General features: G+C 37.3%; 1 long non-coding RNA gene across 2 annotated transcripts; it reads right to left on the bottom strand.

Moving 5' to 3' along the window:
- Positions 1-923: 923 nt before the first annotated feature.
- LOC112167061 lies at positions 924-5,572 on the bottom strand. Of its 2 annotated transcripts, none has more exons than XR_005800044.1 (5): positions 5,489-5,572; positions 5,108-5,210; positions 4,899-4,941; positions 4,396-4,458; positions 924-1,062 (listed from the first exon to the last, which is right to left on the bottom strand). It is a non-coding gene; the product is annotated as an uncharacterized LOC112167061 (long non-coding RNA). The 2 variants fall into 2 exon arrangements; XR_005800045.1 differs by lacking the exon at positions 924-1,062 and adding an exon at positions 3,901-3,962.
- Between the last annotated feature and the right edge of the window lie 21,654 nt (positions 5,573-27,226).

The raw sequence follows: 27,226 nt of genomic DNA, 5'->3' as shown, positions 1-27,226 counted from the left end.
GCTTGCTTGGTTATCTAAACTCTATGTTTTAAGCATTTAGGAGTAAAGGATTGAGACCTATATGGTAATTGAATTTGTCTGTATGTAGTTAACTCTAGACTTATTTGGTTAGAGTTAATAATATCAAAAGAGTTTAGGCCTTAATAGTCTTATCTGGATGCTAAGAGGGTAATTGGACAATAGATTTAGCATCATTCATATTCAATTGCATTGCTGCATTCAGGGAGGTTTGTGATAGACAATCCAAACCTTAACTCCCATCCATTTTTCTACACACTACTAGCAAAACAACAATTACCCACGGATTTTAATCTGTGGGTAATAAGACTTTCACACACGGATTTCAGTGTGTGATAGCCTTTACGCACAGTACACGCACAGATTGGTGTTACCGTGCGGTTTGGAGGGGGGGTAATGCTCATCTCACACGGATTATGTTGTCCGTGTGAAATACTTACGTGGGCCCCACTATCTTTCCATAAATATAAATTACCGTAATGAAATACAGTCCGTGTGAACAACTCTATTTCACACGGATTTCTGTAGCAAATGTTTACCTATCTCACACGGATTTCCGTGTCAAATATATACTCATCTCACACGGATTATTTTGTCTGTGTGAATATTAGACGTGGGCCCCACTGTCTTTCCATGAATATAAATTACCGTAATGAATTGCAATCCGTGTGAATAACTTCCTATCTCACACGGATTTCTGTGTCAAATTCTTTTACCCTAACTCTCACTGATTTCTGTGTGTAAAAGTGATAGCATTTATAAAAAAAGAAAAGAAAAAAAAAATCTGCTAATTAATTAGGAACCAATGAAGATTCTGCATTACTTGAAGAAAACAAATATCATTCTAAAGATGTCAATAACAGTTGATAATACAACTAAAGAAATGATCAGCGTTTCTGCATGTGCCCCTAAATTCGAAAGATTGGTCGAGCTTCTGTTCTGGTGAACTAAAGATCTCCTTTAATTCTCTCTTCACTCCATCATAAGCAAATATAAACTTGCACGAATTTCTCGTTAGCTGAAATATTTCCCTCCTTCCAAGACCTAAGAATTCAAGAAACGGGCATCAGTTGTGAGCTTTTGGTCTATTTTATATTAAATGCACTAGTGACATCAGACATACCAGATGGATTCAAAAAACATAGGAATCCTAATTATATGGAATCATTGAACAATCACTGCTATCAACTTGTTTTAATAAAATTTATGTAACGTCCCGAACCTAAATTCACCTGTTTACTAGTCATTTGGACGGTAAACGACAATTACTTTCACTTTTTATTCTGTTTCGATACTTTTAGTGGCCCTAAAAGTTGACTTTTTGTTCGGGTCAAAATTTGAGAAAATGTTCTTCATGGAAGTTGTAGAGGACGTTAAACCGAGCGCGTGCATATGTGGTACGTAAAAATCGGAGCTCGTATGCGAAAGTTATAAGCGAAAATGTGAAAATTACTGTTCATGGTAAGTAGTATATATTTGAATTTTTACTGTTGGCAGGTAACTTTCCTTTTTTCTCTCTCTCTCCTCCTCCCCCGTGTTTTTCTTCCTCTCCTCGGTTCTCTCTGCAACTCCGGCCATCTCCCTCCTCTGGCCACCTGGTGGCATAAAGCCGACATCTTTGGACTCGCCTCCGCCCCCTCTTGGCACCTGTGGTGGTAGCTCACGGCGGTTTGGCCGGAAAACGAGGCATCGGCCCGTAAAAGTTTACTGTAGCAGTTTGGGATTTTTGCCGATTTCCGGCGATTCCGGCCACCTCCGATCCCCATCTCGCCGTCGAAGGTTCGGTTTTCATCACTGATCATTTCCCCTATGGCCTTGTATCACGATTTGTTGTGTAGATGCCGAATCGACGAATTGAAATTCTAGGGTTCTTGAGGATTTCTAGGTTTTTGTTCATTGATTGATTTCGGCCGTTTTTAATTGTTATTTGGGAATGTTGTAGTTGAGAAGTTGAATCAGTGTGTTGAGAAGGTGCTACTGTCAAATTTTGGTGGCCATCGGAGATGGTGGCGGTGGCGGCGCCGCCGCCACTGTGGGCGGCGGTAGCGGCGGCTAGGGTAGCTTTTTAATTTCAATTTTTAGCTAGTTAAATTCTATAATTATCATAGAGCATATATGTGAAGTTTGGTGAATTTTGGAGGAGTTTGGAATTGTTAGTGAATTTTCGAAGTTTGGAGTTTTGTGGTGGAATTATGGGAAATCCGGCCGTCGGATTTCCCTCGTTTTCATTATGGAATATGTAAATTGAGGAATTGGAATTATGGAAGAGATTTGGGTTGAATTTGAGAAGTATTGGAGATAGGGATTTTCGGATTTCGTTTAAGTTCGTAATTATTTTATCGGATTACCGTTTATGGAAATATAATTGTGTACAGGGCAATGTCGCGAGCTACGGCTAGATGAAGGAACTCGTCTGCGTGGTTGCCCAATAGTACTGTGAGTGGACGTTTGTTTTAAATAAGTGATGCATGCATTAATTTATTAAAGCATGTTTTATTTTATTTACATATTTTCCGAGCATAAAAAGTTAATTGCGAATTATCTCGTGGATTTGCTTTTTAATAATGATTCTCATGAAATAAATATTGATTTATACCGGTTGAGAGTTTGGATATAAAGTTGTTATGCTCGGATTCGAATTTATAATTGATGTTGATTTTCGACGAATTATTTCCGAGGTGATTTCCGGAATTATGCTATTTATATTATATTCCTATTCGTGGATTTGAGATTTTTGGAAAGATTTTCGAAATGGGATTTTGATGGAATTATTTTCGTGTTTATTTATTTGATCATTGGTTTTGGCATTGGGAATGCCTCATTGACAACCTATTTATTTATTTAGCGTGTGGGACACGCTGTTAATTTATACGACTTTACGAGAATTTCCGGGTACGGTTGGGAATCGTACCCGTGTTTTCTTTATTCGTGGGACATGGGGAAGCCTTAAAGATTTATGGGATTTTATTAGTTTTTACTCACCATACCTGGGTCGTTATATATATATTTATTGCTAGCTAGCCTATTAGAACTCCTCCCTACTTACTATGTGTTTGTGGGCGAGTAAGAGCAGAGCATGGGATGCTCCAGAGTGTGGGACACTCCGACCCGAGCCTGGGAGGCTCCCTTCTTTCGTATGGTGAAACTTCTTCCCCATATTTTATTGTTGCTTGACTAGCGGGGCTAGTCCGATTTTCACTGTATCCAGCGGGGCTGGTCTTATTTTCTTGAGAAATGAGATTTCGGTTTTACGATATAGTTTTCGAATGTGGTGACTAGCGAGGCTAGTCGATTTATCGTTTTGGAATTCTTGGATTTAAAGCTAAATGTATTTTTCTAATTGTTGCATGCATCGGTTATTAAAGAGAATAAATGTGGGAAAGTATGAAATCCTTTTTACTTTAAATTGTTTATTTTTGTCCACTCACGCTAACGTTTTTCGTCTACTTTCCCCTGGGCCTTTCGGTTTCTAATGCCCAGTTTGCAGGCGAATTAGTGGAGGTCGGGCGTACATGACATTTGAGGCATAGTTGTCACTACTTCCGCAGTGTAGGATCACTTGATCCTTTACTCCTCTGTTATATCCCTGCGTATAGTAGTATTGCTCTGCATAACCTTTGGGATTAGTATAATTGAGTTTTGTGTGTTTTACAGGTTTTCGGGTAGTCCATTTTAGAGGTGACTCTGCCGAATTTTTGGTAGAGTTATCCCTAAGGTGGGCCCCACAGGGCCACCTCGGGTTTCAGGGTGAAATTCGGGGCGGGTCCTGTCAATTTACATCACTCGTTTTATAATCTCCTTACCGAATTGTTGGGGATAGAGAACTACAACTTGCTGTGATAGAAGCTGTGATATATAGTAGCTGAAGAAAGTGTACAATGAATGAATTCAAGCGACGTTAAACTTTCACTGTTCTGGTTGAGAAGCTTGCATAATCCAGTAATCTGTAAAAATGTATATGGCATCAGGCATTTGGTTAAACCAGCACATAGCAAAAACATATCAGTCTGATCTCTGTAATATTTATTGAACATGAGTTGGCTACTAGCTTAAAGAATCAGATATGGATATATACATGAGAATCATATGGAATGAACAGTTCTAGTTTACTTTGTGATTTGGTATAGCATGTAAAAGTAAAACATATATTTCCCAGCATGAGAGAGGTATCTCTCTATGCATTGTCTATTTTACTTTTTCAAATACAAGGTTCTACCGTAGTCATCATATCACCTACTCACTAAAGCAAACAACTTAAGGCTACAAAAATTTTCAGAAAAATTGCATTATTTCTTGGTGAAGTGTTCTGTCCTTGAGAAAGAAGCTTGCAATCGTAGCCTATTTATTGAACATTCAAAGAGAAAGAAATGAGCTTACATGCTCCTTGGATCTTATCCACCTTAGTTCCAAGCTCTGCTATTTGCTGTTCCTCAATAGGTGCTGCAACAGATTATATTACAGTCGTGAATAAACCAATTCCAGCCATTAATTTCAACAAGTATATAAGCAAGCATATATGAAGCTTTAGGGGAAGGCCACTTCTGGCCAATGCATATCTTCGCCCTTGTTTATCATGGTATTCCTCACAACTTTAATGACGTCTTTCTTTTTAATTTTTTAACCAGCAGATGGCATAGGGAGGCTATAGGGACACAAAATTAGAATTCAAGCATGCAAAAATGACATTTAGCACAAATATGGTTTGACCGGACAGATTCATAGCATGCCTCACAAAACTTCCACAATAGATGCTTAAGACTTTTAAACTTGGGAAATAGTAACACAATTTTTTTTCAGATGTAGATAAGGTGTTGTCAAACTAAGGTTTAATATAATTAGGAAATCTCTGTTGGCATCTATACATGAATAGAGTAACTTACACAAATTTCTTCATCACAGAAAACATTTTGAAGTCTCAGGCATCTGCATAAAGATAAGAACACAATCTAATAACATAAATTTTGCATAAAGACAAGAACATTGAAGTCTGTATATGCAAATGGATAACGAAGTAAAATTTCAATATGTGACCCAGTCTTCCATTCTTGGAAGGACATGGGACTACGGTCTCATCAAATTGCAAACTTACTGCACAAAGTAACCAAAGTGTAGACAATGGTGATATAGTTTGGAATATTCACAAGTTGAAGTAGCCATGTCACCCTCACAACCTATCAATTCCAATAAAGAGTCTGCATAGAAGAAACACAAATGATTAGATAAACCACATAGCAGATAAGCAAGTATGCTGAATGGAAAAAACAAAACTCTTTCAACTTCACTGTAAAGGTAAACACCTTTTCTAGGCGTATAATAATATGAGAGACATATTTTCATTCAGTTCAAAACAAGTAGGTGAAGATGCTAATCAAGCTCCTACAGAAGCTTGAACTGATAGCATTCATCCTGCTTTCAACAGAACTTCACGTAGTAAGGAAAATACTAAAGCAACCACGCTAATAGCTAGTACCTGAAATCTTGATTTCACCAAGGCACCCATCAAATGAGGGCAGCGAAGCTAGCTCTGCAACATGATTAAGCTAGCTCCGGCCACCCACGTTTTAAACAAATTTCTCCATGCCTTGTCGAAATTCCCTGACCTGCAACATGATTAAGCAGTTTCACGGCTGTACTAAACTCAACCAAATTACAAACCAAACCTATTTTATGCTATATTATGCTTATTATAAAAAAAATTGTGAAGGATTTCAAGCTTGTTATTGGCATATAGTGGCATCAACTCTAGCTCACCTACACTTACTCCTCGAGGCAGCGTTAAACTCGTCGGAGGTCGGTGAGGTCTGTGATGGTGGAGGTGAGTCACGGTGGTGACCGGAAGTGGGTGTCGGAGGAGAGAGAAAACAGATCTAGTTCCTCTGTCCTCCATTAAACCAAAACAATTTGGAGATGAGAGAGAGGGAGGCAGAGAAGTGGAGCTGGGATATGAGAGAGAGGGGGAGGCAGAGAGAGGCAGCAATGGGCGGAGACACCGCTTCGAAATTGGGGGAGATATCAAATTGTTGTTGCCTACGACCGCTTCCAGACCTCAGATAAGGCTGAATCGATTTGGGGGAGAAGGACATCGATACGCTTTAGGGGTGGGGGAGAAGGACATGGATCGATATGCTTCAGATTTGGATCAATTTGCTGGTTATAAGATGAATTTCCACGGAAATCCGTGTGAAATACATTTACCTTTGCTACTGATATCCGTGTGTATGTAGCTCAGTAATCCACGGAAATCCGTGTGTAATACTACTAGGGGAGGGAAATTGAATTTGTTCCAAAAAAGTGAGCGGGGACAAATTTACCACGGAAATCCGTGTGAGATACATATACATTTACCACCGATATTCATGTGTATTTATCTCGGTAATATATAACTGTCATGTTAATTATTGTTTACACGGAATTCTGTCTCTATTCTATTTTTTCACACGGAATTTAGTAGCTAATTTTCTTTTGACACAGATATCCGTGTCTACATTTCACACAGATATTCGTGTGTTGCTCATTTCACAGAGTATTCTGTATTAAAAACTTATTCTAACGGAATTCTGTAGCTAATAGAGTTTTCACACGGAATTCTGTAGCTCGTGATTCTTTTCACACGGATTTCCGTGTTAACATTTCACACAGATATCCGTGTGTGTTACTCATTTCACACAGATGTCTGTACCAAAAACCGGTCAACCCTTTAGACGCTTCTACTTCCCTAAGGGAAGCCGACCCTTGAGGAGATAAAATTTCAGAAATTTTTACATTAGTTGATATAGCTTCGACACATGAGAGCATGAGAGTTTACCGATCAAAAAAATAAGTTATGAGTGAGCGGTTATGAGCATATTAGTTTTATGTACTATTTAAGGTTTAGGATTGACCTAGTAGATCGAAACTCAAACGACGACGAAAATAGCTGAAATTTTGAACACAACCATTTATTCTTATCATGATAACATCCTACGGTCGATTTTGATAAACTCTATTTTCTACGCATTGTTGCTTATAGAATGTATACTTTTCATTATAACTAATAAACCAGTTAAACAACATTGGTAGGCACATAAGGATTTCGTTCGATCTAAATACTCGAAACTGGAAATCAATAAATTTGGCATTACCTGTCTATTTATAGTGTATTAATAGGTATTGTGTGAAAAAATTAACCCGATCCGCCATTATTTTGACATGAAATAAACCGGTCAACCCTTTAAACACATCTACTTCCCTAAGGGGAGCCGACCCTTGAGGAGATAAAATTCCAGAAATTTTTACATTACTTGATATAGCTTCGACACATGAGAGTATGAGAGTTTACAGATCAAAAAATAAGTTACAAGTGAGCGGTTATGAGAATATTAGTTTTATGTAGTATTTAAGGTTTAGGGTTGACCTACTAGATCGAAACCCAAACGACGACGAAAATAGCTGAAATTTTGAAAATAACCATTTATTCTTATCATGATAACATCCAACGGTCGATTTTGATAAAATCTATTTCCTACGCATTGTTGCTTATGGAATGTATACTTTTCATTATAACTAATAAACTAGTTATACCACATTAGTAGACATATAAGAATTTTGTGCAATCCAAAAAATAAAAATTGAAAATTTATAAATTTGACATTACCCATCTATTTATAGCGTATTAATAGGTATGGTGTAAAAAAATTAACTCAAATTAAAGCCATTATTTCAATATCAAATAAAGTGGTTAACCTTATATACACCGATACTTCCCTAAGGGGAGTTAAACCACGAGGAGATAAATTTTACAAAATTTTTACATTATTTTGTATACCTCATATTCATGAGAGTATGAGAGCTGACAGATAGAAAAAATAAGTTGCGAATGAGCGGTTATGAGCATATTAGTTTTATGTGGTATTTAGGATTCATGGATGATCTAGTAGATCGCGACCTAAACGATAACAAAAATTGCTGAAATTTTGTTCATAACTATTTATTCTAATCATGACAACATCCAACGGTCGATTTTGATAAATTCAATTTCCTCAACATTGTTGCTCATGGAAGGTATACTTTTCATTACAACTAATAAACTAGTTATACCACATTAGTAGACATATAAGAATTTTTGTGCAAACCAATAAATCAAAATTGAAATTCAATAAATTTGACATTATCCATCTATTTATAGTGTATTAATAGGTATTGTGTAAAAAAAATAACTCAATCCGCCGTTATTTCGATATGAAATAAATGGTCAACCTTATATACACCTATATTTTTTCACACGGAATTTTGTAGCTAATTGTTATTTTCACACGGAATTTTGTAGCTAATTGTATACAAAATTCAGTTACTGTTGTTACACAGACATCAATTACTGTTGTTTATTCACACGGATTTCTGTGTGTAGTCTCCTTTTTCACACGGAAATCCGTGTGTATTACTCATTTCACACAGAAATCTGTATCAAATACTTATTGTAACGGAAATCCGTCCCTCCATAATTCACATAACATAAAAAATTAATGATTTCGAAATAAACTAATTTATAATACGTACAGAAATCCGTGTGAATTGTTTTTCACACAGATATCCGTGTGAAAATGTTTTAGTTTTTACACAGATATCTGTGACTGTTGTTTATGCACACGGATTTCCGTTGATATTGTTATTGTATAAATTATTGTGTCACTATCTGTTATGCTCATTTCACACGGATTTCTGTCAGTATTTCTATTTCACACGGATATCTGTGGCTTTTAACTACAGTAAATCCGTGTGTGTTGTTATTTTGCTAGTAATGATATACACCTATACTTTTTCACACGGAATTTTGTAGCTAATTGTTATTTTCACACAGATATCCGTGTGAAAAGGTTTTAGTTTTTACACAGACATCAGTTACTGTTGTTTATTCACACGGATTTCTGTGTGTAGTCTCCTTTTTGGCTTTTCACACGGATTACTGTGTCAACATTTGCACACGGAAATCCGTGTGTATTACTCATTTCACACAGAAATCTGTATCAAATACTTATTGTAACGGAAATTCGTCCCTCCATAATTCACATAACATAAAAAATTAATGATTTCGAAATAAACTAATTTATAATACGTACAGAAATCCGTGTGAATTGTTTTTCACACAGATATCCGTGTGAAAATGTTTTAGTTTTTACACAGATATCTGTGACTGTTGTTTATTCACACAGATTTCCTTTGATATTGTTATTGTATAAATTATTGTGGGCCCCATTATGCTCATTTCACACGGATTTCTGTCAGTATTTCTATTTCACACGGATATCTGTGGCTTTTAACTACAGTAAATCCGTGTGTGTTGTTATTTTGCTAGTAGTGACAACCTTAGCTTAACGTACTAGTCTTAGTTTACTTTCTTTGCATTTAGTTTAGTCAATTAACACTATGTCAAAAAATGCTTTAGACCATACCCATCAGACGACAGAAGACGTTTTTTTTCTGTTGTCTGATTTTTTTGAACGTCTTCAGACAACAGTTTTAACTATTTCTGTCGTCTAAATTGTATCAAATCAATACTAGTCCAAGTTTTTCACGTTTGTTGTAATTTGAAAAACTCAAACAGCAGATCTAACTAAATTCTGTTGTCCGATTAAATAGAGAAATTATTTCTCCTTGTGTGGACAAAAACGTATTTTTGGCTCAAATACAATTATCTCCACTTTTTTGACCTAGACCCCGTGTGTTTCTACACTTGGTGAAAAAAAATGAAAAAGCTTCCATCGTCTTTGTTTATTCTTGGTCTTCCCTCTCCCGACCTAGCAGCTCTTCTTCGTTGCTCTTCCTCCATCACTGCTCCTTCGTATCAGTCTACAAACCAACAACCAAAGCAGCCTCTCACCTCGTGTTTTCCCAAACTTGGTGAAAATACAGTGAAAAACGTAGTTCTTTTTTCCTTCGCGCTCTCCCAACCTATAGCAACTAGAGCTAGCTATCAGATCAATTCAATCCTCTCATCTCAAAACCAGGAGAGGTTCTTCTTCGGAAGCTAGAGACGCACTGTTAGCATTAAATTCACCCTCAAGTGCAAGAGGTACAAGTTATAGAATAGGAGATTAAGTAAGGATGTCGAACCCATGAGGATTGATAAATCCTTTCCTAGCTAGGGAAAACCTAAGGAAAAACTAGAAGAATATGCAAATGTACAATCACAAACAAAGGCTCACAAGTGAACCAAAGTTCATGGTGAGTATGTGCAAGATGGTGTGTAGAGATTTGATTTTGATTTTGAGATTGATTTCTATTCAAATTGAAACAATGAAAGCAAGTAATATAAACTAAGCTAAACAAAACAAGTTGTTATCAAATGGATGGGGGTTAGGGCATCGGGTTTCACCTTTTGCCTCCCTTGCAAGCACTAAAGCAATTGAATATGAATGATGCAAAGTAATTGTCCAACTACCCTCTTAGCGTCCGGATAGGACTACTAAGGCTTAAACCGTACCCCTTTCATTTTATTAACTCTAACAGGATAAATCTAGAGCTAACTACCTAGAGACAAATTCAATTACCGGATAGGTCTCAATCCTTTGCCCCTAAATGCATAAAGCTTAGAGTTTATAGGTAACCAAGCAAGCAAACCAATCCTATCTCTATGTGATTTTAACTCACTACCCTCACATGCACACATGGTGTGCTTTCATGCTCCCTTTTTGCCTAAAGGTAATCAATCTCTTGGAAAAACTTCATGTCATGGCAAACACATAACTCAAATTGATTAGGTCTAAGTAATGCATTCAACTATTAACTTAGCATGTGAGAATGACAACATGAATTTGCATAAATTTATAAACAAAAGCATCAATACAAGCAAGTTTGGCTAGGGCTTTCAACCCTAGCCCCCAACTAGTTCACTACTCACACATAGCTAGATACACAAGCGTCAATATTCTATTAAACATCAAATACATAAAGAGATAGGGAGTAAATGGTGACTATTGATAATGCCGGAAGAGGTGGTGGAGATGGGTCTCCAAGAACATGATGTGGTGGTAGTCACCTCCTTCTCCTTGCTCCAAGCTCTTGATATTGGTAAGAATAGTGAAATTTGGAATCTCTAAGGTGAGTTGTGGTGTTGAGTGGTGGAGGAAATGGAGGTTGTAGTGGTGGAAATGGTGGTTTTTGTGGTGGAAATGGTGGTGTCTTCTCTAGAGAGAAAATGAATCTTGGATAGGATGAAGATGATTGAATGGAGTCAAGAATTCTGAATAATTGGTATTTGGCCTCTTTTTGATCAGCTAGGTGTGTCATTTTTGGTCCCCAAGTGTGCAAGAGATGCTCTTACACCATTGTCCCCCAAATGGTCCCAAATTGGCAAGGTGATAAAAGGACAAGGTGTAGGAAGATATTTGAATTTCAAGTGATGGGAGATTCTCACCACCATGGTCCTCTTTTTCTGGAGAAAAGACCCTCCATGAGTGGCGGCTCGTCGGAAAAGTTTGCTGGAAAAATCCCTCGAAAAGTTGATATGCAATTTTCTTCCAATCTCCGTGTTTTCTTCCCGTAGCTTCAAATCTCCGCATTATAAGCCTCAAATAGTCATTTTATTCTCAATTTATGGTTTCCTACAAATAAAAGGAAATGGATTAAAAAGGGTAAAATAGCATGGAAGACAAATCAATTTTCATAATTATGGCGCACAATTGCATAAGTAATTTGTGACTCAACACGTACCGCCAAATTACTGTGTCAGTGTGAACATGGACACAAAAGATTCTTCTTCAACCTCTCCTCCAACTATCTTGGGTTGGTAGAGTTCTTCAATTTCACGAACGATTTCGAAGTATTGATTCACTATTGTTCTATGGTAAGCCGCCTTCTTCATTTTAGGGTTTCGATTTTTATTTGTTTTGGGTTTTAATTCTTGGGATATTGATTTTGGGGGGGGGGGGGGGGGGGGGGGGGGTGGTTTGCTAATGTCCTTTGAAATTAGGTTTGGGTGTTAGGGTTTTTTGGGTTTAGGGATTTGGGGGTGGTTTGTTCTTGAAGTCGATTCAGGTGTTATTTGGCTTTAGATTTACTGTTGGGTTTATTATTTATATAAACCTTAGTTTATTATGTTAGCTAATAATTTTCCAACTTCAGTTCATCATCCGAAGTAACTTGCAGATTAGATTTTCATGAGTCATTCATTTATTACTTGTCATTGGAATCATAATCTGATTATTTGAGATTGAATATATGGAATTTTAAGTTTTTTGTTCTTTTGACATAAGCTTCTCATAGGCACTGCTGATAGAGGCATTAAAGCATGGAATGTCGATGCAAAGAGAGTTGTCTATGACCTTCAGACAAGTGCAGAATTTCCAAGGTTCTCTACCTATTACCACTGTTAGAAGTCTATGTTTTGTTGGTGCTGCTATTTACCTTTTCTTTCCCTCTTGCAGTGTGTTGGATATAAAATGCAGCCTTGTAGAGCCAATTTTTATTTTTGCTACAGCATCTAATGGGTATGCTCTTTTTCTGATCTTATCTTACCACTGTTTTTGCCTAAAGTGCTCTATTCAACTTAATAAAATATGATCCTGTAGTGTTGAAATGAAATAGTTTGGTCACTGGAAGATTCTACTTACAATTCATGTCCATTTATATGTGTGCTTTTGTTTATCTTTGGGTGATAGATATATATATATATATATATATATATATATATATATATATATCCTTATGAATATCTTAATCAGGACTTATTGTCTTCGTAGGCATGGAACTACGAGTTATGTTGATAGTCTGGGTTTTGCTTAGTTAACTGTGTGGAACATGATGATGACATGGAAGACTATGGTGTGTTCTTGATTGTACTAAAACCTCATATATGCTTGCAACCTCCCCTATATTTATAGGCCTTGTTAACCTGTGTTAACCTTGCAGCCTCATAAAATAGCTGATTTAGATAGCTTTGCATTACTGGTATTCTATTTACTTTTGCAAGATGATTGAAGCTCCCTCTGCAAGGGCATTAAGCTGATAATGCTTTTTGTCTTAGTTAGTAAGTGCTCTGACTTTTGCACAACTGAGGTTGCTTGCATTGCTACATTGTGTAGAACTATAGATATATGATAATAATGATAATTGAGGGTGGCTTCAATGTTAACAATAAACCTACATTGATCGTACCACGTACTTACTTCATATATATACTTTCTTTATAATTTTATATCGAGTTTAAGATCCATTCATCAATTATAGAGCTAGTTACTGGGAAATTATTATGCATATGCAAGTCCTCTACGTACCAAAAGAAAAAGAAAAGAAAAGATAGAGGGTTTTTTCCCCTTGTGATCAGTACCATTCTCTCTACATATATGTTGTATAACTCAACTTATTAGCATTTTAATTCATAATTGAAAGTCATTCTTAGAAGAACAACATGCATGCATGTGGACGTGACCGCTACTCCGCTAGATCTGTAACATTCTTGCATAGGGTGGTGGCCGGATTTTTTTAAAAACAGAAAGAAAAAGGGAAAAAAAAAAACCTAATTTACTTGCATACCACCCCAAAATCTGTTCAAGAAGAAAATGCACTGATGATCGACGTAGGTGGAACATGCACCTTAATTGGCTGCATAAGAAAGGAGCTCAAGTTTTACGATTTTTAGTAACTTGGTGCTTAGGGTTTTTCTTGGTATACATCCATATCGAAGACAACGACGACAATATTCCACCGATATGACGTAAATCTATGAATCACTTTAATGAATCCCGGAGAAAATATATATGTTTTTGTGAGTTTAAGCTGTTTAGGCTTCGGAATATACTGTTTCCAGTTTTGTGATACGGTTTCATTATAAATATAGAAACAAAAAAAACTTGAGAGGCTTTTCTAATATTTTGAGATCTTCCTCTATGGTATCAACGTTCGTCTAATATTTTCGATCATCTGAATTCCGTTGCATGGAACGTACTGTCCCACAACCTAATCATGTCAATTTCTGAGTCCTTCTCTTCTTGATTTGGAACAGTGACATGTAAACTTTTTAAGTGTTCCCTTCTCCCTCCATCAACACAGCTGTCCTCACTCATTATCTTCATCTTCTTTTTCTTTAAGGGGTCCTCTCTCCTCTTCTAGTTACAAAACACAATGCCAAAGCTGTATCAGATGGATGATATAAATTCGACAAAATTCCTTTTTTTTTTTTCTATTAATTATTGTTGAATATAATCTTTTGTACAATTAGACTTTCTAACAGTTCGGATATGAAAACTTAATCCCTGTCAAAGCCGGCAAAAGAGGACCAAGCCTCAAATAGTAGTGATACGCGAAGCCACGGGGGAAGAACGCATGCGCAAACAGAGATAGAAAAGCTTAAACACAGACTGACAAAACCTAAACTTGGGCATTGAGTAAAATATAATGAACAAAAGCAATATACACAAATGAAGAGACAATATTACAACCATATGGTCACCATAGTCGTCCAAACAACCTACTGCCTGATTTCGTTTTGGCAGAAGATCTCCATGATGTAGAGCAATAATGTCTAAAAATCCACGATATGTTTTGTCCAACAGCTTAATCCTAATTCCTAAAAGTAGGATACTCCCAGTGGCGGATCCAGAATCCAAGAGTCGTCTAGGCTAATTAGAAGTACACAAATTTTTTTTTTTTAAGGTTTGAAATCCAATGGGAGGCTCATCCTCACGCCTTTATTATTTTCAATCAAAACATACAACGGAGGGGACATAAAACCAAACTCCGTAAATTAAAAACTACAAGCATACATTTGTTGTAAAGGGCATCGACGCTCAACAAGTCAACATCAGTCAATTAAGTCCGAAACACTGCATTATTTAGCCTCATAATATTAAATAGCTCCCCTTCTTTAATTCTATAGTTCAACCTCATTTTATCTACACAAACACCATACACAATCAAGACGCCAAGACAGTCAGACAGATTTAAAAGAGATAGCCCCTGCTCGAGTAAGCCGAGTGAAACAAACCCAAAAGACCAAAACCGATATCCCCTAAAGCCTAAACAAATCCAACAATCCCAATCATCAACTTATACCCAAAACTCAAAATCCCAACTCACAATTCATGGAGGGCTAGAACTCTTCCAGAAACTCAGGCAATCAGCCAATCACTCGATCAGTCGGTCACTCCAGTCTGCAACTCTACAAGAAGCCAAGAATCTCTGCAAATCTACAACTCTGCAAGTGAAATGGAATATACCCAGAACTCAGAATCAAAACATAAGTGGTCAAGTGGCTCTGAGGTTAAATTTGGTGCAATCAAAACATAGAGATGCAATCATGCAAATGATTAATAAAAAAGTGGAGCAACCCAGTAAACCCACATTAAGAAAATAGAACAAGATAAGAAATTGGCGTAAAGGAGACTAGGAGAGTGAGAGAAACCTTGGGCTGTTCGCTGTTGCCTGTTGGGCAGTTGGACATTAGATCGGGCAATGGAACGGAGAGGTGGAGATTGGAGAAGAAAAGGCGGAGCCGCTGGCTGCAGAGGGTGTGATCTGATAGACTGATACTCTGATATTTCCGTCTTCCGATGAGTGAAAAATAGGCGACGACGGAGGTCTGAGGAGGCGAAGGGAGGAGATAACTCAAAGCAATCGATGTCTCGAAGCTGTGGCTGGGGGAGAACGCGGGTTTATTTTCTTTGGGTATGGGCTGAATATATATATATACAGATCCAATCCAGAGTAGAGCTCCGCTTTGAAATTAACATGTGAAGTTCAAGTTTTCAGTCACTTTTCGGTCGCATATCCACATCTCAACCTTTCAGTTTTTAGGTACTACTGTATAGATCATCTCTGCAAATTTTCAGCCAAATTGATGATCATTAAGGCATCTAACTCGTTTAAATCAATGGACGGACTGAATCTGTCAACCTAAACCGTACTAGCTTTAAGGAACTTATCAATGCCTTAACGATCATCATTTTGGCTGAAAATTTTCAGAGACGATCTATACACTAGTACCTAAAAACTGAACGGTCGAGATGTGGATATGCGACCGAAATGTGACCGAAAACTCGAACTTCACACGTTAATTTTCAAAGCGGAGCTCCGCTCTGGATTGGATCTGTATATATATATATATATATATAGACACACACACACACACATACATACATACATGGTCGTTTTTTGGACAAAAAACTGTCTAGGCTTGAGCCCATACAGCCCACCATTTAGATCCGCCCCTGGATACTCCTATTCCTCTTCCTATATGACTATTTAAGCTGACACTAAAAACTTAACATTTTTTTAAAGGCGTAATAGTCAATATGTTTACTAATTTTTTAAAATATTTTCTCTTCTCAGTTATCCTAATTCAAGAGAAGACTTATGATATAAAATCCAAGGTTTCAAATTTCGGTTTCGATACTTCAAATTCAAGGAAATTTCGGTTAAAAATAAAGAAATCACATTAATTGCATTTATAAGATGATTTTTTTGAACAAAATTTTTACATAGACTAAACTAACCAATAATAAACCTATTTATAATGTAGCCTCTCTAAAATTATACATTTATAATAGAATTGTGATATTTAATATGGACGAGTAATTAACTAGTGTCAACACAAGTGAGTTGTCTAGTTTCAGTTTTCTTCTTGGCTAGATGAGAGGTGAGATGTTAATGCTCCGGCGCTTGTTATCTTTGCCATTTAGTTATAGTGTTAGTCATTATAGAGTTCCAGTGTGAAGTCCAGTGGTCATTTTTGTGTAAGAGATGTTGCCTAAAACTTGTTGTAAGCAGTTCGTCGTTATTAATGAAGTTCTTCTTGATAAAAAAAATATATAACGAGTAATTAACTAGTATTGTAGTAGTTTGCTAAATTAGTGTTTTTATCTATATGTAATTATAATTGTGTTGTATATTGAAAATGTGAATGTGATTTACTTTTTTTTATTTTTATTTTTTTTATTTATGGCTGGAACCCAGTGGGAGGCTTGGCCATCACACCTTTTTCACTAATAATTTTTTAAAAAATACAACCGGAGAGGGGGCGGGGGAAGAGGGGGACGTAATACCAAAACCCCGTGAATGAAAATGAACAAGTACAACGAAAGCAATATAAAGTATTAATAATAAGAGTTACCACGATGTGGTTCGATCCATATGATTGAACTGCTTTCATTTAGTATCATACAATACTGCTCCTAAGTACATGAATTTGGAAAATAATTTTGGTAGCAGACAAAAGCAAAAAGGCTTTTTGTTGTATTCAACTTGATTGGAAAAAAAAAAATCAAAATTTCATATTTTCTCTATGAAAATATGAGTCAAAAACTTCATTGTCGATGGCATACAAATTTCACAAAAATTTTGAAGAAATTTCAGACAAAATTTCTGTGTGAATTTTTAAATATTATTTTTGTGTGTAGATATTTCAAAGATTAAGAATCTCGCTGAAATGTATGGAAAATTTCAAAAAAATTTAGGAAACTCCTGAAGGAAATGATGTAGCATATGAATTTCATTTCGGTACTTTCAAATTACGGAAATTTCGATGAAAATTTTAGTGGTTTCGGAGAAATTTGAAACCTTGATCAAATCAAACAATCATCGGTCATTTTTTTCACTGTACATCAAGTGTATCAGTAAATCGGGAAACTGTCAAAAACCATGTATATATACACAACTTGACAAATATACTTTTTGTATTTCTCTATTGCGAAAATAATTGAAAGAAATGAATGTCCTTCTCAAACTAGAAACGACATCCACGTGGTGGACCTGTTGATACCCTTTATTGCAGAAGATCTTGGAATGCAGCATTACCCTATCTCTGTTGAGCAATGAGGTATCAAACTTCATAAAGGGCATGGCCTCCCTATTCCCTCGTTGTTGGGTTTTGTGGGCAGGATTGCTTTCTGGGTCACATCTTATCGTAGGTTTGTTTTGGCTCCGCGTCTGCTTTCAATTGTTATTGGGTTCTTTTCCTTATTGCCAGATTTTTATTTTGGTATCGAAGATCAAGATCAAGTAGTGAATGATTAAAGTAAGTTTACATGCAAGACCTAGTGTCGTGTTGAAAAACAAGTCATTGTGACATTGTTTCAATCATGAACATCAAGAGTGATAAAATTATATCTTTCCAACTCGTTATACTAATTGGAACTGTACATCTTTTAGGAAAATTTTTAAGAACAGTACATGAAGTATAGGCCATTCCGAAGTTTGGTGTATTTGGTTTCAAAGAATTAATTTTGGTACATGAAATTTCAATCCTGACCCATTTTTAGTACATGACGTCAATAACACCGTTAAATCTATGCAATTATTCAATTTTTAAAGGGTAATTTTGGATTTCACCTCTCTCTCTCTCTCTCTCTCTCTCTCTCTCTCTCTCTCTCTCTCTCTCTCTCTCTCTCTCTCTCTCTCACAGATGGACACCCAGTTCTGGGTGTCCTTCTCCTTCCTTCTTCTTCTTCTTCCTTTTTCTCATTTTTCTTCCTCCTTCTTCTTCTGCCTTTTTCTTTTCTTCCTCTCTCCCTCCCCGATTTGATTTGGAAACCCAGATTATCAAATTTTTTCCTCCTCCTTATTCTTCTTCCCTCTTCTTCTTTTCTCCCTCCCCGATTTGATTTGGATACCCAGATTATCTGATTTTTTCCCTCCTCCTTATTCTTCTTCCTTCTCCTCCTCCTCCTCCTTCTTCTTCTTCTTCTTCTTCCTCCCTCCCTCCCCGATTTGATATGGACACCCAAATCTGGTTTTCTTCTTCTCCTCCTTCTTCCCGCTTCTTGTTCTTCCTTTTTCTTCTTTCTCCTTTTCCTTCTCCTTCTCCTTCTTTTTCCACTATTTTTTTGTTTTTGTTTTTTGTTAATTCATGAAGAGACGGATTTGCCCTTACAAATTTGACTAAAATTACATTGACTAACGGGGGCTGTAACGGCATACACTAATTTTGGGTCGGAATTGTAATGTCATGTACTGAAGTTAATTCTTTGAAACGTGATACACCGAACTTCGGAATGACCTATACTTCATGTACTGTTCTTGAAATTTTCCCCATCTTTTAACTTGTTGTACAAAATTGTCTAAACTTACGTCCATATATATATATATATATATATATATTAAGGGTTAAATAATGTTTACTCCTTGAACTTTCAGGGAAAAAACAATTCAGTCTCTCCCTTTTTAATTTCACACGTTTACTCCCTCATCTCTCAATTTTAGATCAATAGGTCCATTCCATTACTCTCCGTCAAAAAGCTCCGTTAACTAGATGACGTGGCAATCCATACCCCATTAAAATGTCTATTATACCCTCAGTTCATCTTCTTCTTCTTTTTAATTTATTCTTTCTCTTTTATTTTAATTTTTTTCTTCTGTTTATCTCTTCTCCCCTCCATCCTCGTGCCGCTGCCACCGCCACCTCCACGGTCTCCACCACCATCACTACCCATGTTGCAGCCAAAAGTTGCTGCGACACCCTTTCACCGCCACTATCACCCACACTTCCTTTACACCCCCCCCCCCTCTTACTTTTCTCTCTTTCTACCAAAACCCATATATAAACTCTCGTAATCCATCCCCATATAGCTCTCTCCACTCCATCTCCGACCTCCCTCAATTGGCAACGCACAATACACAAAGCATAATTCATCACCGCAGAACAATACACAAAACAAAATTAGCAGCAGAAAGCTCGGTTCAAAATTGAATTGGATCTACTTTTTTCTATCTACTAACAACACCCACAGAGATCAAACCAATTTGAACTCTCAAACATCGATCCCAAATGAAAATCTAGAAATTTTGAGTCATCAAGATCACCCAAATTGTTGGAGAGAGAGAGAGAGAGAGCTGTTTCGGGTACGCAAATTGTTTGGGCACCCAATCCCCGACATTCATCACTACTGCCATTATCAGCACCACCACTCCACCAATCTTGCTATGCTTGCTAGAACAACAATCCTATGAAGGTGGAGACTTGAGCCAAAGAAGGGTTGGGTCAAGATCAACGTCTGACTCAACACCACCGCTGCATGTCCAGGTAAGTGCACCACTTCCGAACCCTCAAAACCCAGAAATTTTTCATCCCCACCACCACTGCTCCACCGCCCAAAACCATATCCGAAATGAAAATCCCCTATTTCTCCAATGGCGTCCTGCAAAACCCCACTCCATACTTCAAATTAAACTTCCAAAATCAACGAACAAAAATTCTAATTCCAGAATTGATCAAACAACCCAACTTCTAACCAAGATTGAAGAACTCGCCGGAGACGTTGCTGCAAATCGGGAAGCAAAACGCTGCCGTATTTCCAGACCCGATCTCAGCACAAGCCATCAAGTCCCAGCCGGCTGGGTTTCAATATGGGTTTTTGATCAAGAAGATCGATATGGGTCTCGATCTTCGAGTGCTTTTGCAAACCAAGTCTACAAGTTCCTAAAATCTGGTATCTATGTTCTTCGTCTCACCAATTTGAAGCTGTTGGCGTCGAGGAGCTGGAGGTTGAACTTGAAGAAGGTGGGATTGATAGGAATTCGGATTCGGATGGGGTGAAAGAGAAGTTGGGAGGGAGGTGGAGGATGGAGTTGTGGTTTAGGATCCACCCAATCCCATCGGTGGTGGAAGAGGAAGAAGAGAGAGAAAAGCAGAAGGGAAAGAGAGAGAGAGAGAGAGAGAGAGAGAGAGAGAGAGAAATTAATTAATTAAAAAAAAAGAATTGAGGGGTATTTGAGACATTTTGACGTGGAAGGGATAACCACAACAGTGACTTAACCGAGAAATTGGACGGAATGGACCTATTGGTCCAAAATTGAGAGATGAGGGAGTAAACGTGTGAAATTAAAAAGGGAGGGACTGAACTGTTTTTTCCCTGAAAGTTTAGGGAGTAAACAGTATTTAATTCATATATTAAAGTTTTTTACATTTATTCGTTATAGAATTTACAACATATAATTTAATTGATAAAATTAATATGATGATTAAAGCAAATAAATAGCTAAACAATCTCAAATTTCAACACCTTTAGTTATAATAATTTTTGTAACTAAAATTAAAATCAATCATTACTATAGTTAAAATGTTTTATCCTTGTTAGAGAAGTGAGAAGAGCATTGCTCTTCAAGTAATTAACAGCTCAATAACCTTGATGATGATTTTAGTCAATTCTATTCAGGTACATGGACAACGACTAACTCTGTTTGCCAAGTCTGTCAATCCAAAACCATCATGGGAGTCATTGCATTGGGACTGAAAACCGTCCATCACCATCGATATCGGATGGGCTAATCGAATCATATGGATGCCTGAAATCGGCCATACTTTCACCTTCTGTGTACAAACTATACCGTGAACATCATATCGACTGTTCAATTGCTACAGACAATCATATTTCCAGTCGATTTCGAATCGAATACATAGTACATTACTCACCATTTTAGCACGGTATGCTATGATTGACTTTGACATAAGTGAAAGCTTTCACTTACACTTATACATGCATGTATCATGCATCATGCATCTGATGAGTCGAGTGCTTCAGATCCACTGTTATATATAGGACAAAATATTGTTTACCCCCCATACTTATAGGGGGTTGACGTTTCAATTCCTGACATTTCAATTTCACTTAAAAACTCCCTAAACTTTCTAATTTCACCCAATTGGTCCTTGCTGTCAATTCTCAGTCAAAATCTCTGTTAAATTGCTGACGTGGCATTTCTTACACACTAAAATGTCTATTATACCCTCACTTATTTTTTTCTTTTATATTTATTTTTTTCCTCTCTTTTGTTTTTTTCCTTTTTTTCCCATCCCCAAAATTCCTCCTTTCTTCTTCTTTCTTCGTTCTTCTCTGTTCATTTTCTTTCGTCGTTCTTCTAACATAAAAATCCATAAAACCCCATTGCCCATCTCCTTCGCAACACCCACCATTAACATCAAATTTCTCATACATTTCACATTGTGTCCTCAGTTCCATAAGCAACGAAACTTATACAAATCCCGAAAAATTGATACCTTGATCATTTCTGGTCTCATCCCTATTTAGGCACTCGGAGATTCGGGTCTGGCAGAGGTGCTGAGACACCGATCGTCCCTTCTGCATCACGGTGGTGGAGCTGATGATCTTGACGACGAGAGTGTGGCCGCTCATTCCAGGTCTGAGATCGCTGACCTCGATGAACACTGGCTTTCAGAGCCTCGGCTTCGCATTGCTCTGCTAGGCTTGTTGGGCCGACATTGGTCCCGCTTTGTTGGTGGTGGTGATTGGTTTCTCAAGTCCACAAACCCTAGAAATTGAAATTGAAATGGATTCCTAATTTCGATTTCTTTCTCAGTTTCTCTTTCTCATAGGGTTCTGATGTGATTCCTCAATCTGTTGGGTGTGAAGAGGAAATTTGCAGGTCTGCTGATTTCCAAATGACTTGGTCTTTGCTGCTGCACTTGCTCATGTCGAGATACATGATTAGGCAGATTAACCCAAGACTTCTTCTTCTGCACTTCTCCTCCAACTACCATGATTCACCCCAGGCCCATATCCTCTTTTCTCAGAGCTCCTCCACCTACTGCCTCCTCACCCTTGACCCCCCACCCCCACCCCTACCCACCACGCCACCTTCTCGATTCACATTGGGTTCCATCTTTCCCAGCTCCCTGTCCGAGCCTAGATCGCTCTGGTCCGACTCCAAGCCCATCCGGTCCAAACCGGAAGTCATTAACTCAAAGGAGCTCATGGCGGCCTCGATGCCGACAGCTCTAGGTTATCGCATCTCTCACCATCGAAACCCTTCTCGATTCGAACCCCGAAAGCCTCGGATATGTGGGCGGATCCGAGGAGGTATTGAAAACTGTGGAGGAGGGGTTGTGGAGGTGGTGGTAGGGCAGAAGCACCAGCGGGAGGGGGGGGGGTGCGTGAGGACATTAGGGCGTGGGATAAGGAGATGAGGGAGGCGTAGGTTAGGAGAGGAATGAGGGTTGTGATGGTGGTGGTGGTTGACAATGGTTAAGGGAAGAGAGAGAGAAGAGAGAGAGAGAGAGAGAGAGAGGGATGAAAACAAAAAAGATAAAAAGAAAGGAAAAAAGAGAGGAAAAAAATAAATATAAAAGAAAAAAAAGTGAGGGTATAATTGACATTTCAACGTGTAAGAAATGTCACGTCAGCAATTTAACGAAGATTTTTACTGAGAATTGACGGCAAGGACCAATTGGGTGAAATTATAGAGTTTAGGGAGTTTTTAGGTGAAATTGAAATGTCAGGGACTGAAACATCGACCCCCTATAAGTATAGAGAGTAAACAATATTTTGTCCTTATATATAGATATATATATATATATATATATATATATATATATGACCTTTCGGATTTCTATATTCGCTTGTATAGTTGTATAGGTACACCGTACATCACATGTATTTATTTAATAATATCTTTGTGCAATAACTACACTTTTAATATATCTTATTACTTGACAAGAGAACGATCGACGACTTCGTACCCTTAAGCTTTTGCGATCGATGAGTGGATCATTTGGCTTTCCGGAGACTCATAATGCTCGGATGCCATGCCTGTGTCACCCAGCTAGCAAATGTAGGTAAAAAGTTCACTCACTAGTTAAGATGAGTTAATTAAGCAGATATGATCCTAAATTCCTAATGTCATTGTGATCTCTTCAAATGATGAATGGAGCTCCCATTTGATGCTCTTTAATTAATCATCATTAGCCACCGTGCTTTCCCCAATTGTACCACCATCAGTTCTTTTGTTCAAACTTTTTTTTTTTTTTTTAAAAGCTTTTGTTCAAGACTTTAAACATGACTTAAATCAACTACCCAGGAAATGCTTTGGTTCTTTCTCAAATGAAAGTTAAAAGCACGAATTTACGTCCACTAATTTGTAACACATTATGGACCTTCACGTCACTCTCCATTAGAAATTAGCCCTACATAGAACAGTTGGGAGTTTGACGTTGTTAAAGTCTTTGTATGGGTCGCCATCCCAGTTATCTGGACCATCCAATATTCTAGAATTTCTTAAGGCAGTCCCCTCACCATGCCCAGATCTCCATCGTGTTCCACTGGGGAACCATAAAGCTCTACACATCATTTCCAGGGTTGCTTTACGGTTTTCTTTTCCATTGTCTAATACAAAAAATTTCAATATTAATTTGCCCCTTCCTGGAAATAGCTCACACTCCTTTTAGTCAAAAGAAATTAATATGTTCTGGTACAAAAAAATTAATATGTTGTACCGGAAAAAGAAGAGGGAATTAATATGCGTAAATTGCCATGCATATTTTATATATATATATATATATATATATATATGTATATATAGATTTTTTTTGAAGAAGCAGAACAAATCACACACTTTTTATATCTACACGCACTCAAATAATTGATCAAAGGATCGATTCCTACGTGTGCGAACCACGTAAACTATTAGAAGGCATATATCTAACAACTAGATTACTAGCTAATCCAGTACATCATTAGTACAAAAGCTAAAAGCAGTGATACTATTCTTCAAACATATTAATATAACGTTTAGGATACATTATTGGTTTCTCTTTATAAAGTTGAGTTATTGTGCGAGTGGTAGGGCTTCAAACATCAACTCTTTTTAATAAACCAATGACCCCTCCAGTTTTGGGATGGAGTTGCACCTAATGATCAGAAAAGGATGCAGTTGCACCTAACTAGTGAAAAGAGCAATTAAGTACTTTTCCATTAGATATAAATATCCTTTTCCTTTTTCCCTTGTTTAGTGTAAGATTTTAATTTGTCACTATATTTCTAAAAAAGCCAACTTATTACAAATAATAGTCATTAACAAAAAAGTCATTAATTAAGAAATCCAACTTTATCGATTCTACTAGTAATAACACATGGAGAACAAAAACTACAAACTTTAATTAATTTAAAACAGAAATATATATATATACACACACACACACACAGTCCGGCTACGGTGCGGACGTCCGTACTGTGAGGACAGTGCGGATTTCCCGTTTTCCCCCATTTTCCGATCACATTTTCACATCTTAACCGTTCAGTTTTTAAGTCTTAATGTATAGATCACCTCTGCAAAATTTCAGGCAATTTGGTGATTGTTAAGGCATCTAAAACTGCAAATTACAACAATGTACACGAACAGTTCCGGTTCGACAGATTCGGTTTGTTCGTGTAAATTACAGTTTTGGATGCCTTAATGATCACCAAATTGGCTGAAATTTTGTAGAGATGATCTATACATTAGGACCTAAAAACTGAACGGTTAAGATCAAAATATGTGATCGGAAAGTGGGTGAAAACCGGAAATCCGTACCGAAATTTCAGTACGTCGGCACCTGAGAAAAATCCTATATATATATATATATATATACAGTCCGGCTACGGTGCGGACGTCCGTACCGTGCGAATGGTATGGATTTCCCGTTTTCCCCCACTTTCCGATCACATTTTCACATCTTAACAGTTCAGTTTTTAGGTCCTAATGTATATATCACCTCTGCAAAATTTCAGCCAATTTGGTGATCGTTAAGGCATCCAAAATTGCAAATTACAACAATTTACACGAACGGTTCCGGTTCTACAGATTCGGTTCGTTCGTGTAAATTGCAGTTTTGGATGCCTTAATGATCACCAAATTGGCTGAAATTTTGTAGAGATGATTTATACATTAGGACCTAAAAACTGAACGGTTAAGATCAAAATATGTGATCGGAAAGTAGGTGAAAACCGGAAATCCGTACCTAAATTTCCGTACGGACGTCCGCACTTGAGAAAAATCCTATATATATATATATATATATATATATATATAGGGCTTCCACTAAGGGATCCCTTTTTTTGGTCTTTTATAGGGATAGGCATTAGACCAACTTTTCGATCATATTTTCACATCTTAACCGTTCAGTTTTTAAGTCCTAATGTATAGATCACTTATGCAAATTTTCAGCCAAATTGGTGATCGTTAAGGCATCCAAAACTGCAATTTACACGAACGGACCGAATTTGTCGAACCGGAACCGTTCGTGTTTATAATGGTAAATTGCAGTTTTGGATGCCTTAACGATCATCAAATTGGCTGAAAATTTGCAGAAGTGATCTATACATTAGGACCTAAAAACTGAACGGTTAAGATGTGAAAATATGATCGAAAAGTTGGTCTAAAGCATATCCCTATAAAATACCAAAAAAAAGGGATCCCTCACTAGAAGGGCCCTGTATATATATATATATATAAGAATTTTCTTAGGTACCATTTTTGTTAAATATTTTAGATCACTGAAGTAGTAATATATCAAATGATCCAAAATATTTAAAATTTGGTAACCTGTTAGTTAAATATGTTCAAGTAAATCCATATTTTGTGTCTGGCCCAAACTCTAGGTTACTTGACCTAATAGTAATAGGGTTCAATTAGAAGAATCTAGAGATTCCTATTCAATGTATGATTATATTTCCTTGTATGATTCAGACTATATGCATTGTAATCCTTTATATAAAGAGGCCCATATTATCAATGAGAACATATACAACAATTTTCTCTCAATTCCCGTTTCTCTAAAACAGGCCCCTGCCGAGATCTGTCGACAGCCCTTGCAGCACCTGCTGAGTCCAGCGCGCAGCTCCTTGTAACTAGCCTAGCTAGCTGTCGACATCTGCCGACAGCCCCGCACAAGCCTCACAGCACTCCGGCCAGTGACCACCGCCGACTTCCGGCCACTTTTCCTGCGACCGTTTTCCAGCCATCTTCAACAACTTTTTCCGGTCAAGATTTCCGGCTATTTTTCAAGGTAAAATTTTCTAAAAGTTCCATTTTTGAAGTTTTTCATTCTTTTCTTCTTTTTCTTGGGGACTTGCAACCTCCCTTCTCCTACTCCCCTTTTTTCATCATAGGGAAGACCAAAAGCCGAATTGTGGGGGTTCGTGCTCACTCCAAGCTTTGAGCTTGTAGAGTCCTCCAAACTTAGAGTTTGTTGAGAAGAAAAACGATCGACCACATACATCGTTGTTTCGATCTAATCCAAACCCCTCTTGGAATAGGATTTCTTGGAAGCGACTACGCTAAGAAATTCATAATTTCTTGTAAGCAACTACGCTAAATTTTTTTATAGTTTTTCGTGATAGCCATTTTCGCTCTGAAACTAACTCTAATCTTGTGTTGTTTTTAGGATGAGTAACCTGAATAAGTTGAACCTTGTTTTACTGGAGATAACTGGCGCAGGATACCATAGGTGGGTCCGAGATGTGCGCCA

Source organism: Rosa chinensis, chromosome 5 (genome assembly GCF_002994745.2).
Source record: "Rosa chinensis cultivar Old Blush chromosome 5, RchiOBHm-V2, whole genome shotgun sequence".
Lineage (NCBI taxonomy): Eukaryota > Viridiplantae > Streptophyta > Magnoliopsida > Rosales > Rosaceae > Rosa > Rosa chinensis.
The sequence above is the reverse complement of the archived record's forward strand: the minus strand, read 5'-3'. Positions and strand labels throughout refer to the sequence as shown.